We start from the raw sequence: 12,690 nt of genomic DNA, 5'->3' as shown, positions 1-12,690 counted from the left end.
GTTGATAGGCTTGAAGTCATAAACAGCGCAATGCTTGACGCACAACGAAGAGCTGCTGGCAAAACGCACAAAGTGCTGTTTGAATGAATTCTTTCGAGCCGGCTCCTGCCTAACACGTCAGATACTTGTATGCAACGCAGGACACGATAGATAAACTAGTAATATCATCAACCGTGTAGTTAACTAGTGATTAAGATTGATTGTTTTTGATAAGATAAGTTTAATGCTAGTTAGCAACTTACCTTGGCTTACTGCATTCGCGTAACAAGCAGTCTCTTGTGGAGTGCAACGAGAGGCAGGTGGTTATAGCATTGGACAAGTGAACTATAAGGTTGCAAGAATGGATCCCCCGAGCTGACACAGTGAAAATCTGTCGTTCTTGGGATCACGCAGCTGTCACACCATAGTATGTTCATCTCTAGGAGACAGAACGCGTCTCCTTCCTGAGCGGTATGACGGCTGCGTGGTCCCATGGTGTTTATACTTGCGTACCATTGTACAGATGAACATGGTACCTTCAGGCGTATGGAAATTTCTCCCAAGGATGAACCAGGCTAGTGGAGGTCTTTTTTCTGAGGTCTTGGTTGATTTCTTTTGATTTTGCCATGATGTCAAGCAAAGAGGCACTGAGTTTGAAGGTTGGCCTTGAAATACATCCACAGGTGCACCTCCTATTGACTCAAATGATGTCAATTAGCCTAAAGCCATGACATCATTCTGAAATGTTCCAAGCAGTTTAAAGGCACAGTCAACTTAGTGTATGTAAACTTCTGACCCACTGGAATTGTGATATAGTGAAATGTTCTGTCTGTCAACAATTGTTGGGAAAATTACTTGTGTCAGGCACAAGTCGATGTCCTAACCGACTTGACAAAACTATAGTTTGTTAACAAGAAATTTGTGGAGGTGTTGAAAAACAAGTTTTAATGACTACAACCTTTTTGTTCAGTGTAGCTAGCTAACATTACAACAGTAAGCTAAGCAGATGATCAAGTTGGAAGTCATTGCACTGGAGACTGACGTCCTAGCACATAATTTATGCAAGAGAAAGCCACCGCTTAGTTTTTATCTTCTCACAAAGGCAAACTATTAAATCACTGTCACATTTGTAATAATTTTTCTAGTTATTCTGCCTATTTCATGGAGTCATACGAGAACGCAGTGATTATGTTTTCATTGTTGAATGGTAGATACTCGGGAGTATTCAAATACTGAATAAATAAAACTTCCACATCCTACAAGACAGATCGGTTGAGGGACGAGCGTTGCGTAGGAGTAACGCCATCTGACGTAAGACTATGTCTCATGAGGTCTTAAATATGCATCATTTGACAAAAGGTCTGTCTGCCCTGACTGGCTAATCATTCTCCAGGTTGAAGCAGCCTTGCAGAATCAGGCGGTGTTGTGAGTTAGTCCCAGCACAGTAAATGGCTCTAGGAGATGCCTTTCTCACATATTAATTAATAAATTCTGCCAAATACTTTCAATTATTCATGAAAGTTCATAATTCATTCTCCTCCACTTCTTCCCTAACGTACAGAAGGCGAAGAAAATGTAAACTTGTTGAAATACACAAAATGCCTATGAGCCAAATGCCATTTCTTTCAGTAATGCAGTACACATGAATAGTCAAAGATCTTACATGTGGTGTAGTACAAAAAGTACTATAACTTTGTATTTGTTCATAATGGACATCTCTTTGAGAACGAATAAACTCAAAGCAAATCCATATTGAGCAGCTAGACAGATCAAGTACCGTGGGCAACAGCCCAAATGGGCAAGCTCCTCCGACTACCCGATTTTAGTTCCTCATTTTGAAATAGTCAATCCATTTGCACTGGAAACCCAATATTGTATTTCCTTCATTCGATGTGATCCAATATCGGTGCGAACTTCGAACCCAGGTTTTGACAGAGGATATTTTGTGTTAAATTAGCCAGATCAAACCCCCAAGGTTAGAATGCCTGCTGAACAGGCTGCTACTAGCATACCACTGGCACACAACCCAAACGGCAAGTGACAGGTACAGGCACTTCCACCTCTCACTTAAGCACAGGGTGCTTTGTCTTATTAGGGGAGGGAGGCCGAGTGTTCACTCTTCGCCCCTTGTTTCAGTGCTGAATGCTCCTCCAGGAGACCTGCCACCTCCGCCATCCAAATCAGTCCACCCCCCACCCAGGATGACAGTAAGCCTTGTCCGAGACAGAATGTGGCAGGAGGGAACCTCTCCCCTGTTTCTGGAGCGTGAGGGAGCTTTGTCCATTAAAATAACCATCAAATTGATCAGTAATACAGTGCAGACATTGTTGATGTTGTATAGGACTAATGTAGCTGGAAACAGCTGCCTGTTAATGGAATATCTACATAGGTGTACCCATGTATCAAACACCATCACTCCTGTGTTCCAATGGCACATCGTGTTAGCTAATCCAACTTCATCATTTTAAAAGTCTAATTGATCATTAGAAAACCCTTTTGCAATTATGTCAGCACAGCTGAAAACTGTTGTTCTGATTTAAAGAAGCAATTAAACTGACCTTCTATAGACTAGTTGAGTGTCTGGAGCATCAGCATTTGTGGGTTCGATTACAGGCTCAAAATGTTTCTTCTGAAACTCATCAGTCTATTCTAGTCCCGAGAAATGAAGGCTACTCCACGTGAGAAATTGTCAAGAAACTAAAGATCTCATGCAATGATGTGTACTACTCCCTTCACAGAACAGTGCAAACTGGCCCTAACCAGAATATAAAGAGTGTGAGGCCCTGTTGCACAACTGAGTACATTAGTGTCTAGTTTGAGAAACAGATGCCTCACAAGTCCTCAATTGGCAGCTTCATTAAATAGTACCCGCAAAACACCAGTCTCAACAGTGAAGAGGCGACTCCGGGATGCTAATGTACTTGTCCTCTTGCTCAGTTGTGCACCGGGGCCTCCCACTCTTTCTATTCTGGTTAGAGCCAGTTTACGCTGTTCTGTGAAGGGAGCAGTACAGTGTTGCCAGTACAGTGTTGTACAAGATCCTTTTATATATATTTTTTTTAACCATTAACAATGTCTACTCTGTATTTCTGATCAAATTGATGTTATTGTAATGTACAAAAAAAAAATTGCTTTTCATTCAAAACAAGGACATTTCTAGGCGACCCCAAACTTTTGAATGGTAGTGTACAGTCCCTGAACAGGACGCTCATCAGGATAAAAGACACGTTCTTACCCTTTTCCAAACGGTGGGGGGGTGGGGGTTCTCTTCCTTAAAACAAAATCTCCAGCCACAGTGCGGTGGTACTCTCTCTTCTGAAAGAGCATCAGATATGAACAGGCTTCAGGTCAGGGGACCCTGGTGTATTTGGTGATATAGACTAATGTTCCTCACAGACACACCAGACAGGCACGCCTAGAAAAACAGAAGAAGAAGACAACATTTATTAAATGAGATGTATGCATGACAACAACAAAAAACTAGGTCCTCTGTAGCTCAGTTGGTAGACTGAAACTTGTAATTCCAGAACAGTGTGTTCTATTTTCAGGAACACCCAAACGTAAAAACTGTATGCATAAAATGTATGATAAAATCATCTGCTAAGTGGCATATTATATTAAAAGAGTCTGGAAGATACAGAGCCACATTGGTTTAAGAGTAAAGCTCCATTGTAGATCAATATGAAACAGGGTGGGGGGTTAGCCTACACACCACCAGTCATTCTAATAGCTTGTATCAGATTAAACAATGTCACTTTTATGAAAAATACTTATGAAGATGTCAAATTTACATTCAAAACCATTGAATTACACATTTGATTGTACTGTGATATTTTAACGTGACAATATTCACACTGTACAGCCAACTGTGAATCAACATTACAGCAACAACACTTAATTATGTAAACGCACTGGGGTTTGAGATAAAGGAAAGGGTACCACTTCAAAAAGAGCACACTTACCAGATTACAATTGGGTCAACTCACTACTAAGCCCATCTCCTGTGGAATGTGCATACTAGTGCAGTATTGAGAATGAAAGCGTGATCGGGAATATAAAAAGATATGTCAAACGCCCTTATTCATCATCTTGATAAATACACATTACCTGACCGTGTACTATTCAAAACTCAGTCTAACTCCAACCAGTTGTGTGCTGGCCCAGCTCAATGTTGGTAGAGCTAGTGTGGCAATACTGAGGAACATACAGCTACTTCCTAGAGGGAGGGAGGGATTGATCGACACACACATGCTTCCTTCGTATGTGCTATATGATTTAGGTTCTCATAGAACTAAGTAGTCCTCTCTAGGAATCCTCTAAAGAACTAAGTAGTCCTCTCTAGGAATCCTCTAAAGAACTAAGTAGTCCTCTCTAGGAATCCTCTAAAGAACTAAGTAGTCCTCTCTAGGAATCCTCTAAAGAACTAAGTAGTCCTCTCTAGGAATCCTCTAAAGAACTAAGTAGTCCTCTCTAGGAATCCTCTAAAGAACTAAGTAGTCCTCTCTAGGAATCCTCTAAAGAACTAAGTAGTCCTCTCTAGGAATCCTCTAAAGAACTAAGTAGTCCTCTCTAGGAATCCTCTAAAGAACTAAGTAGTCCTCTCTAGGAATCCTCTAAAGAACTAAGTAGTCCTCTCTAGGAATCCTCTAAAGAACTAAGTAGTCCTCTCTAGGAATCCTCTAAAGAACTAAGTAGTCCTCTCTAGGAATCCTCTAAAGAACTAAGTAGTCCTCTCTAGGAATCCTCTAAAGAACTAAGTAGTCCTCTCTAGGAATCCTCTAAAGAACTAAGTAGTCCTCTCTAGGAATCCTCTAAAGAACTAAGTAGTTTGATGTGTCTGACCATTGTTTGAATCTGCTCCCCATATTTCCCATTCAGAGAGAACAAATCCTCAGTCTCGTCTATCTGGAAAGGAAATGCTCAACATTTTCAAAGAGGGATTTATTTTTTTCTCCCTTGGTTGTCGTGGGAAGAATGTGGAGGAGTAACCATTGGAGGAGGAACCATTCTCATTTCTGTACTGTGAAATGGTCAATCCTTCTGACAGTGGTTTGTGTTCAAGGCCGGTGGTGTTTTGGATTGCTGTTTATTTGCCAACATAATTTTGAAAAATCTGATGGCTGTAAGCGGCAGCCTATATTTGTAGGGAGAGATAGAGAATTTGGGATAGTAGTCATATTTTTGGGGGGGCCCAGAATGTATACTCCTCATATCCTGAAACCAAGGCCAAAACAATCATACTATTTTACTGACTGTTGACAGATCATGTCAGAGCTCACAGCTGATGCTAATGGTTTTGTTATTGTTGGCAGTTTGAGCCTGTCCCCTTCTCTCACCTACAAAGGGTTACGATACTCTAAAAATGACGGATGCCAACCCCAAATAATGGGGTTCTAGCCCTGAAAAGCCGAAAAAAACCCTCCCAATTCCAAAAGCTACCCGTAATCCCCCTCTCTCCCACAACGGAATAAGTATATATATATATATTTTTTTTAATCTTCTGTGCCCACTGTCCGGGCTGACATGTGATGTGCAACGTAAAGTTGTCACCTTGAGGAGGCATGCTCAGACCTTCTCCCTGAGACAACAGTGCTCATTTGCAAAATCTCTTCTGTTATTCCAACTAGGACTGGGGTTGTGAAGTGATGGATGTTATCAATGTGGCTTTATAAATATATATAAAATCAAAGAAAGCGAGAGTCATATTGACAGACACGGCAGGATAATACGACCCGCATGACAATTCCAGACATGAAAAGCCTATACAATATGCATGCAGAGAAATGCAATCACATGTGTGGAAGGAATGAAGGTAGAAGGAATCATAATTCAATGGGCTACTCATTTAATTTTCCTCCCTTGCTTTTTCACACACACACACACACACACACACACACACACACACACACCTTTGCAAAATAGATCATCCTAAACCAGATTAAATAAATGCATTTAAGAGAGGCAGGAATTGGAGAAAGCATTTCACTGCTCTGTGGAACTGCCAAGGAGCATAACGCCCAGAGAATCCATCCATGCTAATGTACTTAGCTATCTATGTGGTGCTCAGTGAGGCAGCACGTGACTTGCAACGAAATTATTTATATTCTGTTTATATTCTAGAGATGGTGTAAATTCCTCTATATTAAGTCTGTACATTTAGCCTATTGCTAGCATCACTACTTCACCGAGTCAAATCCGGGTATGTGAAAATGTACTTCGCAAATAAAATAAAGCTTATTCTGATAGAGCCACCCAAAGGTTTGGTCTCAGGATCAGCCCCAACACTTAACTGGCTGCTCCTCAAACGTGCTCTGAACTCATCTCACATGCCAGTCCTCAAAGCACACAAAGGTCATTTTCACACAGTTCTGAGCTAATGCTCGAATTAGGGTTTGATTAATTGTTTCTCCATTTGGTCCAGATCGTTTTACATTCCATACATACATAGTAAAACTGAATTGGCTTCCTATTTTGCAACATAGCACCCTTCACTCATGCTGTCAAACACCCTTGTAAAACTGACCTTCCTACCAATCCTCGACTTCGGCACTGTCATTTACAAAATAGCCTCCAACACTCTACTCAGCTAGATGGATGCAGTCTATCACAGTGCCATCCGTTTTGTCACCAAAGCCCCTTATACTACCCACCACCGCAACCTGTATGCTCTCGTTGGCTGGCCCTCGCTTCATGTCCGTTGCCAAACCCACTGGCTCCAGGTCATCTATAAGTCATTGCTAGGTAAAGCCCCGCCTTATCTCAGCTCACTGGTCACCATAGCAACACCTACCCGCAGCACACCCTCCAGCAGGCATATTTCACTGGTAACCACCAAAGTCAGTTCCTCCTTTGGCAGCCTTTCCTTCCAGTTCTCCATTGCCAATGACTGGAACAAACTGCAAAAATCACTGAAGCTGGAAACTCATATCTCCCTCACTAACTTTAAACATCAGCTGTCAGAGCAGCTCACAGATCACTGCACCGGTACATAGCCAATCTGTAAATAGCCCATCCAACTACCTCATCACCATATTGTCATTTATTTTGCACACCAGTATCGCTACTTGCACACTCAACTTCTGCATAACTATCACACCAGTGTTTCATTTGCCATATTGTAATAATTGTGACACTATGGCCTGTTTATTGCCTCACCCCCCTTATCCTACCTCATTTGCACACACTGTATATATACTTTCTCTATTGTATTATTGACTATGTTTGTTTATTCCATGTGTCCAAAACTAGAATATGCATATAATTAGTATATTTAGGTAGGTAAAAAAATAAAAAAAGTAAAAAAGTATTTGGATAGAAAACACTGAAGTTCCTAAAACTGTTTGAATGATGTCTGAGTATAACAGAACTCATATGGCAGGTGAAAACCTGAGAAAAATCCAACCCGGAGGTGGGAAATCTGAGGTTTGTAGTTTTTCAACTCATTGCCATTCCAATAGTGTCTGTGGGGCCATTTTGCACTTCCTAAGGCTTCCACTAGATGTCAACAGTCTTTAGAACCTTGTTTGATGCGTCTACTGTGAAGGGGGGCCGAATGAGAGGGGATTGATGGCAGATTGCCATGAGCTCATGACACGCGGTCATGTGAAAGTTAGCTTGCGTTCCATTGCTTTTCTACAGACAAAATAATTCTCGGGTTAGGATCATTATTGAAGATTTATGATAAAAACATCCTAAAGATTTATTCTATACTTCGTTTGACATGTTTCTACGACCTGTAATATAACGTTTTGGACTTTTCTTACGACCTTTTGGCTGGATTTGGTTACCAAACGCCCTAACAAAAGGAGGTATTTGGACATAAATTATGAACTTTATCGAACAAGTCAAACATTTATTGTGGAACTGGGATTCCTGGGAGTGCATTCTGATGAAGATCAAAGGTAAGTGAATATTTATAATGCTATTTCTGACTTCTGTTAACTCCACAACATGGCGGATATCTCTTTGGCTGTTTTAGTCTTTGAACTCAGATTATTGCATGATATGCTTTTTCCATAAGGTTTTTTGAAATCTGACACAGCGGTTGCATTAAGGAGAAGTTTATCTAAAGTTCCATGTATAATAGCTGTATCTTTTATCAATGTTTATTATGAGTATTTCTGTAAATTGATGTGGCTCTCTGCAAAATCACTGCATGTTTTGAAACTACTGAACATAACACACCAATGTAAAATTAGATTTTTGGATATAAATATGCACTTTATTGAACAAAACATACATGTATTGTGTAACATGAAGTCCTATGAGTGTCATCTGATGAAGATCAAAGGTTAGTGATTCATTTGATCAATATTTCTGCTTTTTGTGACTCCTATCTTTGGCTGGAAAAATGTCTGTGTTTTTCTGTGACTTGGTGGTGACTTAACAATCATTTGTGGTGCTTTCGCTGTAAAGCCTTTTTGAAATCAGACACTGTGGCTGGATTAACGAGAATTTTATCTTTAAAATGGTGTAAAAAAAACTTGTATGCTTGAGGAATTTTAATTATGACATTTTTGTTGTTTCGAATTTGGCGCCCTGCACTTTACTGGCTGTTGGCGAGGTGGGATGCTACCGTCCCGAATATCCCAGAGGTTAAATTCATCTATGATTATAAAGAAACACAACTTGTGTCATCTTCATTACTTTCAATTTGCTCTTCCAACAACATATGGGAGGAAACAGCGCAATACCTGCTCTAAGTGCTAGGTGAAGTCTACATTCAATAGCCTACATCCCCAGTACAGCCCCCGTCTCCCCTAATCTGCATCAGATGTGCTCAGAAATGTGCTGCTGTCAAAACCATTAATACTGTGCAATTCTGGTTCTTCTCCTTTGTTTGAACCTGAATACTTTCTGACTTGCAGCAAACCACACCACTGTACGAATTGGTACAAATTGAATCTGACCAAGACCACCATTTAATAAACCACATAGGTAGTGTGTTCACTTTACACCAGTCCAAACAAACCAAGCGGGCGAACACACCAGAGTTTGGGAACAACGTGTGTGAAAGCCCCTTCCTTAGTGTTTTCCACAGAACTCTGAGACATTGCAATAATTTCATGACATTTCGTGACCATAACAACAGATGGTGAAGAACGCAAAGCTGAGTGAAGGACACATTATAATTGTGCTATGACTACCATTGCAAAATGAAAGTCATTTATCTTTGTTGTCTTTTTCTATAGCCTCTTTGATCATTATGCGATTACATTGTGGTTTCTGTAACTTCCCCACAAACACAATCATTTTATTTTGATAATGACCATCTTTTTTTAGTCATGGCAAAGCATTAGCCTAATTCTGTCCCGATATAACAAAACGTCTTTGTGGAAAAAATGAATTCATTAAATGCGATCTTTTCAGCAAAAGCTTAATAAAGAGCAGTTTTGAGCCGTGGCCGCTTCTATCCTTTAGGAGCTTTTAGTGCTGATAGAACTGGGATCATGGAGGATGAGCCAGGTAGTTTCCAGTCTTTCACATCGTGATCATCTTCACATACATCTTCACATACAGTCAAAAGTTTTAGAACACCTACTCATTCAAGGGTTTCTTTATTTTTACTCTTTTCTACATTATAGAATAATAGTGAAGACATCAAAACTATGAAATAACCCATATGCAATCATGTGGTAACCACAAAAAAAGTGTTTAACAAATCAAAATGTATTTTCTATTTGAGATCCTTCAAACAGCCACCCTTTGCCTTGATTTCAGCTTTGCATTCTCTCAACCAGCTTCACCTGGAATGCTTTTCCAACAGTCTTGAAGGAGTTCCCACATATGCTGAGCACTTGTTGGCTGCTTTTCCTTCGCTCTGTGGTCCGACTCATCCCAAACCATCTCAATTGGGTTGAGGTTGGGCGATTTTGGAGGCCAGGTCATGATGCAGCACTGCATGACTCGCCTTCTTGTTGAAATAGTCCTTACACAGCCTGGAGAGTGCGTTTTGGGTCATTGTCCTGTTGAAAAACAAATGATAGTGGTACTAAGCGCAAACCAGATGGGATGGCGCATCACTGCAGAATGCTGTGGTAGCTATGCTGTTTAACTGTGCCTTGAAATCCACAAATGAACTTTTAACAAGGCACACCTGTTAATTGAAATACATTCCAGGTGACCAACTCATGAAGCTGGTTGAGAGAATGCCAAGAGTGAAACGCTGTCAAGGCATAGGGTGGCTACTTTGAAGAATCTCAAATATAAAATGTGTTATGTCTAGCGGTCGACCGATTATGATTTTTCAACGCCGATACCGATTAATTGGCCGATTTTTAGAAATGTATTTGTAATAATGACAATTACAACAATACTTAATGAACACTTATTTTAACTTAATATAATACATTAATAAAATCTATTTCGCCTCAAGTAAATAATGAAACATGTTGAATTTGGTTTAAATAATGCAAAAACAAAGTGCTGGAGAAGAAAGTAAAAGTGTAATATGTGCCATGTAAGAAAGCTAACGTTTCAGTTCCTTGCTCAGAACATGAGAACATATGAAAGCTGGTGGTTCCTTTTAACATGAGTCTTCAATATTCCCAGGTAAGAAGTTTTAGGTTGTAGTTATAGGAATTATAGGACTATTTCCCTCTATACCATTTGTATTTCATTAACCTTTGACTATTGGATGTTCTTATAGGCACTTTAGTATTGCCAGTGTAACAGTATAGCTTCCGTCCCTCTCCTCGCTCCTCCCTGGGCTCGAACCAGCAACACAACGACAACAGCTACCATCGAAGCAGCGTTACCCATGCAGAGCAAGGGGAACAACTACTAGAAGGCTCAGAGCGAGTGAAGTTTGAAACACAATTAGCGCACGCTAACTAGCTAGCCATTTCACTTTGGTTACACCAGCCTCATCTCGGGAGTTGATAGGCTTGAAGTCATAAACAGAGTAATGCTTGACGCACAATGAAGAGCTGCTGGTAAACGCACAAAAGTGCTGTTTGAATGAATGTTTACGCGCCTGGTTCTGCCTACCACCTCTCAGTCAGAAACAAGTATCTAAGTATGCTGTCAGATTATATGCAACGCAGGACACGCTAGATAATATCTAGTAATATCATCAACCATGTGTAGTTAACTAGTGATTATGATTGATTGTTTTTTATAAAATAAGTTTAATGCTAGCTAGCAACTTACCTTGGCTTACTGCATTCGCTTAACAGGCAGTCTCCTTGGGGAGTGCAACGAGAGAGGCAGGTCGTTATTGCATTGGACTAGTTAACTGTAAGGTTGCAAGATTGGATCCCCCGAGCTGACACGGTCTGTTGTTCTGCCCCTGAACAAGGCAGTTAACCCACCGTTCCTAGACCATCATTGAAAATAAGAACGTGTTCTTAACTGACTTGCCTATTTAAATAAAGGTATATAAAAAATAGTTTTGAAAACATGAAATCAGCCCTAATTAGGTCATAGTTTTGTTGATGTCTTCACTATTATTTTACAATGTAGAAAATAGCAAAAATAAAGAAAAACCCTGGACTGAGTAGGAGTCCAAACTTTTGACTGGTACTGTATAATCACCAACTCCATAGTGTCATCCTGGAAGTTGTAATTACACATGGACGTTAAAGCTTAATCCCTAGACACACCAAAATAAAATAACCACTGCATTTTCCCTCAGAAAAATAAAAAACAACCTCTACTGGCAACTTCACCAAAACAGTTTAAAACAGCTAGTTACCATATAAAACCATACAAACAGCTAGCTCCCATATATATATTTTTATTTTATTTAACTAGGCAGGTCAGTTAAGAACACATTCTTATTTTACAAAATCGTTATTTGACTGCCTACCCCGGGACAAACCGACGCTAGGCCAATTGTGCGCCGCCCAGATCACGGCCGGTATAAAACTGCTAGTTACCATATAAATAAATAAAAAAACAGTATAAAAATATTACATGAAGCAGAAACACCTTAGGGATCCTCTAAAACAACACTACCTACATTCCTGTGCTGTGGGAATGAAGGCTTTTAGTTAGAGAACATTTTAGCGCTCGCTTCTCCTGAATAGGTCAAGACTGAGGCAGCAGCTGAGGCAAAAGCGACCTAGATCAAGAACTAACGCATGGATGAAGCGGATTCTGGAAGGGAGGTTAGATGCATGTATGATGAGTTCACTGACAACTGACCTAGATGCTCAAGATTAAAGAGCCAAGCTTACAGGAGTGCAGCTCATCGTTTACATTCATGTCCCCGAACAACAAGCTCTAAGCCAGGCAATCTGTGTGTGTTCCTCTGAGCCAAAGGGCCATGTCCTAGTACAATCTCAGAAGATGTAGATGACCTTCAACAACTCAGAGTTGCTTAAAAAAACAGTGTCCTATAAATGAGAGATTGATTGCAGCTCACATTTAGTGCCCCATGCCATGTCAGCTGAACATAATATAGGCTTTGCCACAGCCTATCGCACAGTTCTCACAGAACCTTGATCGCCCCGTTATCTCACAACAGAGCTAGTCTGCCTTCTTAACATATGTATCATATTGTAAGTAGTAAGTAATGCAATGTTAACTGATTGTATTCCAAAGTAAACATTAAAACAACATCCCAGAAAGCAGCCTCGTGTGTTTGTGCCTGATAAGTGGAGCTAGTTTCCCACCTGAGGGGCCCTGAGGCAAATTAAGAAAATACATTTTTCCTTCCTTCCAGGTTGCACATTCAATCTCTTCCCCATACAGTCCCAGACAACAGAT

General features: G+C 40.3%; 1 protein-coding gene across 3 annotated transcripts in view; it reads right to left on the bottom strand.

Moving 5' to 3' along the window:
- The window catches only part of LOC118384936 (bifunctional heparan sulfate N-deacetylase/N-sulfotransferase 1-like), a 144,029-nt gene that overhangs the window by 102,324 nt on the left and 29,015 nt on the right, over positions 1-12,690 (bottom strand). For 2 of the 3 annotated variants that reach the window (XM_035771648.2, XM_035771649.2), the window contains exon 2: positions 3,215-3,394. The exons of the other annotated variant lie outside the window; for it this stretch is intronic. The gene's annotated coding sequence lies outside the window, so the exon portion shown is untranslated. The remainder of the gene's footprint in view (positions 1-3,214; positions 3,395-12,690) is intronic. 3 annotated transcript variants of the gene reach the window in all.

The sequence above is a fragment of the Oncorhynchus keta genome, chromosome 6 (assembly GCF_023373465.1).
Source record: "Oncorhynchus keta strain PuntledgeMale-10-30-2019 chromosome 6, Oket_V2, whole genome shotgun sequence".
Taxonomy (NCBI): domain Eukaryota; kingdom Metazoa; phylum Chordata; class Actinopteri; order Salmoniformes; family Salmonidae; genus Oncorhynchus; species Oncorhynchus keta.
This window is presented reverse-complemented; position numbering and strand designations above follow the sequence as displayed.